The 7968-nt window shown below is 38.1% G+C and overlaps 1 protein-coding gene across 4 annotated transcripts in view; it reads right to left on the reverse strand.

The window, feature by feature from the left end:
- Nucleotides 1–7968, reverse strand: part of MICAL2 (microtubule associated monooxygenase, calponin and LIM domain containing 2) — a 78291-nt gene that overhangs the window by 69621 nt on the left and 702 nt on the right. The window lies entirely within an intron of this gene.

A 7968-nucleotide genomic window follows, 5' to 3' on the forward strand; every position in this document is an offset into this window, starting at 1 on the left:
CAAGCCAGATCTGGCATCTGATTTGAATCTACATCTTCATGTAGAGGAAGAGGTGCTTTCTTTTTATGTAGAGGAAGAGATGCTTTCTTTTTATATAGCAAAAGGGAGATTTTTCTCCAGTCCCTCAGGTTTCCAGGCAGAAGAGCTTTTGTCCTTTAGGAAAGTGCAAACAATTATCCAAGGGAAAGGGGGAAAAAATCAGTAATGGCTCCTCTGGTAAAACTTCAATGGAGGGACATTCCAACCAAAAACTTCAGAGCCTTCTATTTTCCTTTATAGTTTTCTGCAATTTCATCTGATCTCATCTCATTCATTTCATCTCCTTTACTGTTGTCTTGCTTCCAACTATTTAAATCAGTGGTGGGTTTCAAAATTTTGTACTATCAATTCTGTGGGTGTGGCTTGGTGGGCATGGCATGGCTTGGTGGGCGTGGCTTGGTGGGTGTGGCAGGGGAAGGATACTATAAAATCCCAATTCCCACCCCACTCCAGGGAAAGGTTACTGCAAAATCCCCAATCCCTCCCAATCAGCTGGGACTTGGGAGGCAGAGAATAGATGAGGGCGGGGCCAGTCAGAATTTTTACTACCAGTTCGCCGAACTACTCAAAATTTCTGTTACCAGTTCTCCAAAATTGGTCAGAACCTGCTGAAACCCACCTCTGATTTAAATACAAAAAGAGAACTTTATCTCTTTCCCTTTTTTTAGATGGAAACTTAGTTTTGTTTTTTCTTGTGAGATTGTTTTCTCTTAGGGCAAGTAAAGGGGCTGATTCCTGACCTATGCCTCCATACTACAGGGTCCGCAGATGTTACTATATAGTTTTATTTTCATTTCTCTCTTTTTCAATTTGTCCAAAAAACAATTCAGGTTGTGGAGCCCTGTCTCTTTTAAATATCAGACTAAGACGAGGATACCAGTGATCCATTCACTAGAAGGAAGACTGTAGCTGTATGAACAACCAAGCTGTATAGATCAAGATAAAGGAGCCCAAAGGAGTTCTGGGAGGGGTTATTATCCCCAACTTTTCATATCACAGATTACAATGACCGGGTAAATGGAACCTGTCACTCAGCCAATGATAAATTTGTCTCCTCTCAGCCAGATACCTAAATGAGGGCGTGTAGCATGGAAAAGCATGATGCTTTAATTGTTCCATCTGTCAACCAAGAAGAAAGGAACAGTGAGATTTGGGTAGAAGGACATATCAAAGAGGAGCTCTGAGGCCACCCAAGTTATACCTAGTAGTAATTAGAGTGAGTGGTTTAAATAACAGTTATTTCAGTTGAAGAAAAGTAAAAACATTACTAAATAATAACACCTGTATCCAAGTAGAAACACAGTTTTATTACAGGTATTCCTCAACTTACAACCATAACTGAGTCCGGAATTATGGGCTTAAGTCATGGCAATTGTTATGTGTGTCACATGACTGTGACAATCATTAAGTGAACAATATGGTCATTAAACAAATCCATTTTCTTCTATAATGGTGGAAACTGCAAGTAAATGTTGGAAATTGGCAAAAAACACTGTAAATCGCAATTGCATGATGGTAGGACATGTCAAACAAAGGTAAATGTGAGCCTGTTGCCAGGTATCCAAAATGAGATCATCTGATCGTGGAGGGGATTGTGCAGCCATCAGAACTCTGGAAACGGGCCACAAGTATCTCTGGGGAGGTCTGTTGTAACTTCGAACAGTTGCTTAGTGACTGGTCATTAAGTAAGGACTACCTGAACAACAGACTTACAATTTAGTATCGGGAAAAGCTAATTTCAAAGGATCTTTTCAAGTTGAACAATAAAGTTTGTTTTTGTTTTTATTTCTAAAAACTTATTAGTTATTCAATTTGCATCCTCTTTCATTTGGAAACTTGGGATAGTATATACGGTGTTCCCTCCTCCTATTTTTCCCCATAACAGCAACCTTGTGAAATAGTATGGCTGAGACAAAATGAATGGTTCATGGGCTGTGGCTGAAGGATGAGTAGAACCTGGATCTCTTCCCAGTATCAGTTCAGTGTCTTACCCTGCCCTCTGGAACATTCTCCCTTCAGAAATTAGGATGGCCTCGACTCTGTTGACCTTTCACAAACCTTGAAAACCTCGTTATGTGCCCGATCCTGGGACCCGAAGTACGTTAAGGGTTCTGTTTCATGGTCACATTCATATTTATGGTTATAATTTCTCTCAGTAGCTCTGTCTATATATATATGTATCATTATAAATTTCTATTATGTTTGGCTTTAATTGGTTTTACAATTGTTCACTGCCCAGGGTCACTTGCTTGAGATGCAAATTGAATAAACAAAAAAGAGGACCACAAAGAGAAAACATGGTTTCAAATTATAGCTTTGCTGCTTTTATGGAACTAGAACACATGTTACACTAAGGTTGAAAAAGCACAATATGGGAACTAGCCTTGTTTCACTTGCTTGAAGTTTTATTTATATTTACTTCCTTAATGCTTTTTATCTCCCATGTCCAGGCTATACACCTATACCTGCTTGTTATAGTATTGTGCGAATTTCTTTTGCTCTTTTATATACATTTAATGCAGAGGAAGGCAACCACTTTAGTGCTGTAGGCTGCACATTTATATGGTAAATTGTAATTTAAAAAAAATAGGCCTGGCATAAAAGAAAAAAGTAGGGACAAGATAAAAAAGGTATATTATTATCTATTAATTTTATTCGTATCATTGAAAGCTGCTTAGAGTAGCCTCATGATGACATAAGCAGCAAATAAATTGAACAAATAAAAAAAATCTATAAAAAGAAAGATTTGTGGCATAGGGCTTGTTATGGATACCTATAGCTATGTATCTGAATACATTTTATTTATAATCTATTCATACAAGGATTTTTTTTACTACATTTATCAAGCAGCTCAGCCTGAAACAGAAAAGAATACTTTTCTTATATCACCTTTTCTAAGTAACTATACTTTGCATTGATAATTAGAGCTTAGTATCCTTGGAAAGCCAGCCCTGCAAGTCTTATTTTCATATATAATAAACAGGAACCACATTAAACAGGTTTAGAAACTTGCTGTGCAGTAGTACCTAATTTGCAGGGAAGGAGTGGGGGAAGGGCATCTCTTCGCTCCAAAGTTCAATTTCACTAATTCATATTATGCTAATTTTACTTTATGCAAAATCATAAACAACACTGTCAACAACTACTCATAATTAGAGCAAGAATGTTTTTGCTCCCAAGACTCTCATTCACTCGGACTCTGAGTGGCCATCTCTAGTGACAAGAATGTTGTTCAGATTCCGTGCTCAAATGGAATCATCTTCTTGGCTGTGACTATTGGTCTATGTGCCAATTATAAATCAAGCTGCACTTGTATATAAAATGCTTACTGGGTGGCTCTGGAGCTCCTGCACTACTATGGTAAAACTGTTTTTAAAAATATAAAACCAGAAACCGATGATGTCATATTAGTGCTGGTGCTGACTTCAGGATCAGAATACTAGATCACAATCCTATACAGGTAATCCTCGATTTACAATAGTCAGGTGATCAACATTCAGATAGATGCTTGGCAAACTGGTTCATATTGATGACTGTTGCTGGGTCCCAAGGTCATGGGGTCACTTTTTGCGACCTTCTGAGGAGCAAAGTCAATGGGGAAACCATATTCACTTAACAACCATGTTACTAAATTACAATGCAGTGATTCACTTAACAATAAAAATCGTAAAATGGGACAAAACTCACTTAACAAATGTCTCGCTTAACAGCAGAATTGTTGATCTTAATTGTGGTCGTAAGTTGAGGACTACCTGTGTTTGAACTATTAATCTACTTTCTGCCCTAATAAACATATTTAGGATTTAGCCATCAAGGACTATGTCACACATTGGAGTCCAGGCAGGGGTGTCAATTTCGCGGTGTCACGGCAGCGTCACATGACATACAACTTTTCCCCCTTTTGCTAAACTGGGGGTGGGTGTGGCCAGAGCGTGACGCATCCGGCCCGAGGGCCGTGAGTTTGACAGCCCTAGTCCAGGCCATCTCTGGTTCATTACTGCACACAGCATAACATGGCTCCCAATTAATGTATTATCCATCACTGTCTGTAGCAGCCTTTCTCAATGTTTTACCCTGGAGGAACCCTTGAAATAATTTTCAGGTCTCAGGGAACCTTTGCATAAAAATTCTAATATATATATGTATGTATTTTATAATACAACTCCCTTCTAACCTACACAATGTTTACAACAACAGCAAATTTGCAAGCCAGCTGATGTGTCATAGCATGTAAAAATTTCCATTCCTGTGAGTGTTAGCATCATGTGGCACACAAAGTTCAAAAAATGATTTTTAAAAAAAAAATCACAATCCCTTACCGAACCCCTAGTGACCACTTGAGGAACCGCAACTGAGAAAAGCTAGTCTATAAAAACATGCTGACATCTAAATACAGACACCAATCACATGTAGTACCGCCTAAGATCACCAGTCTTACAGCAAGGATTCTCCCAGGGACAAAATGTTTGAGGTGAGTCCAAAGACGATCAATACAAGAAAATAAATCTCTCTGAGGGATCTCGTTTGTGAAATGAATGTTTAAATTGCCTGGGTGTAACTTAGAACTGCAGACAATACAAATAACTAGACAAATACTGTAATGAGCAGCAATCCACAATTCAGAGCCAGGATAATACCAGACACCTTTTTTTAATTAGGCCCAACATGAGGTGAATACAATATATTGAAGATCTGATAAAGCAAACAGAGCAGTCACAACTGAAATTATTCGTATGACAGTATTACATAGTCACTCATAAAATATTGACATGCCTCATGTTGAGCAAGCACCGCAACTGCATTGCTCATTGAAGAAACTTTTTTTCCATTAAAGACAACAGCAGACATGAAAGGAAAAAAGTAAGAGTTTACATATTAAAAAAAGAATTTAAAACTTATAAAAAAGTAGAATTTAAACAAAACGAACCAAAGCCCATTGTTTTTGACACTTTCCATTTTATTATTATTTTTCTATGGTGGTTTTGAGATTTAAAACAGAAGCACCTAATCAACTTTAGCCTTAACTTTTTTTCTCATAAAAATATAGGGTGAGCCACTTATTGAAGTAACTGGTATCTGCTATACATTTAGTTAAGAATGAAGTCCTTATTCAAGTGTCTGGAATAAACAGTGATTCCCTTGACATTTCAGATAAAGAAGATCAGCAATTTTGAACATGCTATCCCTCTAGGGGTCATAGTACCTGTAGCTATTTGAAACAATATACGAAAGGGAAAGTACAGAGTTTGGTACAATAAAGCAGGGATGCTTGAGGATACTTTAGAAAGTATAGGGTGCCCTGTTCCATTCTTCCTGGATGTATTTACAAATTAGAAGCTACCTACCACATTCTGCCCTTTTCCAAATTTTGCCCCACAGTTGTCAAAACCTTTAAAATATATTTTATACTTTATAAAGTGCATATATTTTTGAGTCAAATGCAACCATTGCTTTTCAATCCCTTTTGGAATTTATTTTTAATGAAAATATTTATTTTTAATGAAACATAAAAACTAAAAACCCAGGATATCATACCATGCTTACAAAAAAGAAGAGCAATGTGGCAGAACTTATTAGACTATTAGAACTTAAGCATTCACCCACACATCTATTCTGGTACTTCATTCCATATAACAGTCATGTGGAGGAGGATCCAAAGTGAATTCATAGGAGAAATTCAAAGTCTAATGTCCGTTCCCCACTTGACTGCACAGGCATACATCTCCTTAAATAGGCACACTGTTTCATAGTGATTCATAGCATACCCGTGGCAAAGAACCATACTGATAGGAAGATTTACCAAGGCTGTGTTAGTGCAATACATTGAATCAAAAGCTAGTTAACCATATTTTAGCTTAGCATACTGAACCAAACTCAGCGCATGTGATTAATCTAGGGTTCAATGAGCTTGCAATTCAGGAAAACTAAATTCCATTAACCTTGGATTTTCATGTCATGTGATACAGTCAAAGAAGACATTGAAAATTATAATATACAAGCTCTGTTACTTAAAGCTCAAGAAGGTATTATGTAGTATGGCAAACATAGAGAAGACATTCTACTTGAAGTGAAGTGTCCTCAACATGTTTTGTTTTGCTTGTTTATCATTACAATATATGGATGTTTCTTATAAGGTTATTATGAGGATACCTTTATGGTTTGTACTCTGTTTAGGCTGTCTTTCTTCACCCATAACTGGAACAACATGTTCATAAACCTCAACAGCTGCCAATAAGCAGCCTCTGACTTCCCTTCCACACCCAGCCAGTTTCTATCTTCATTCTTTATCTGCCACATCTCATTTTCCCCACAAACTCCTAACTTCTAGTCTTTCCAATCAGCAACAGTATAACTCCTTAACACTACTGTAGAAGCAGCATAACTCCTTAAGACTACTTAGAAAAGCCTAAGAACAGTGAAATTTTAAGGCACACACAAAAAAAATCACACCTCAACTTTGCAACCTCTTCATGAGCTGCAGTCTAAGCTCCCAGAATTCAAATCCAAAGGATAGACAAGAATAATGTATAGTGCAAATCACAACACCCTGCTAGGCTGGGGAAAACAGTAATCCCTCCATCCCCTTTAGATGGTGCTTTCTTGAGTCCAAAGTGTAGATCATTTACCCAAACTCAGTACTCAATATGATATGAATTGGAAATCAAAACATTCTGGGAGGGAGAACTGGAGATAATTGGTACAGAATTTCTTTTCTCCATACTGTATCTATACGAACACATTCCACACAGGTCAGGTACCTATGCACTGCTACCCTTCATGTGTCTACCGAAGCAGACTCTACTCAACTTTATGATGCCAGAAGAAAATCTGTTCCATTGCAATATGATCTGCAATTACCCCGAAGATGAATTCAACACACTTCACTTCCGAATAGATCAAATTCCGCATTGTGCAAGAAAGGTTCACTCATCCTCCCAACAGAGAAACCTTACTGTCCTGGGGCCTTCTTTAAATTCCACTTATCTTCAATAGAAAGTAGCTGAAGGAAACAAAACGTTAGATCTGCAAGATCCCATGATAGATAGACGATTGATAACTAGATAGATGATAGATAGATAGATAGATAGATAGATAGATACCGTGTTTTCCCGAAAATAAGACCCTGTCTTATATTTTTTTGAACCCCATAATAAGCACTTGGCCTTATTTTTGGGGAGGTCTTATTATTTTGGGGCACATGGAGCAAGATGGGGCTCCTCTTGCTGTCTTACCTGATTTCCAGCTCTGTTTAAATATTTTTGGGGAGGACTTATTTTCAGGGGGGGCTTATTTTAGCGCATGTGCTCAAAAGCCCAATTGGGCTTATTATCAGGGGATGTCTTATTTTCAGGAAAACAAGGTAGATCAGGGGTGAAATCCAGCAGGTTCTGAAGAACTGGTAGTGGAAATTTTGAGTAGTTTGGAGAACCGGCAAATACTACCTCTGGCTGGCCCCAGGAGTGGGGAGGGGAGGGAATGGGAATTTTGCAGTATCCTTCCCCTGCCATGCCCACCAAGCCACACCACGCCCACCAAGCCACGCCCACAGAACCGGTAGTAAAAAAAATTGGATTTCACCACTGGGGTAGATAGATAGATAGATAGATAGATAGATAGATAGATAGATAGATAGATAGATAGATAGATAGATAGATAGATAGATAGATAGATAGATAGATGAGAGACAGACAGACGCACGCACACCGAACCTCTCCACAGACTTTTAAAGCTATTTCGTTATACATATACATATACATATACATACATACATACATACATACATACATACATACATACATACATACATACATACACACACACAATGAGAAACCTGGAGGAAGGAGCATCAAGAAACCACCTGCACTTAAAAAGAATCGCACGCCGCCCATTCAGGGAGCTCCGAAGCGCCGGAGCGAGAAATATTTCACC

The sequence above is a fragment of the Pantherophis guttatus genome, chromosome 1 (assembly GCF_059756535.1).
Source record: "Pantherophis guttatus breed Tessera chromosome 1, ASM5975653v1, whole genome shotgun sequence".
NCBI lineage: Eukaryota > Metazoa > Chordata > Lepidosauria > Squamata > Colubridae > Pantherophis > Pantherophis guttatus.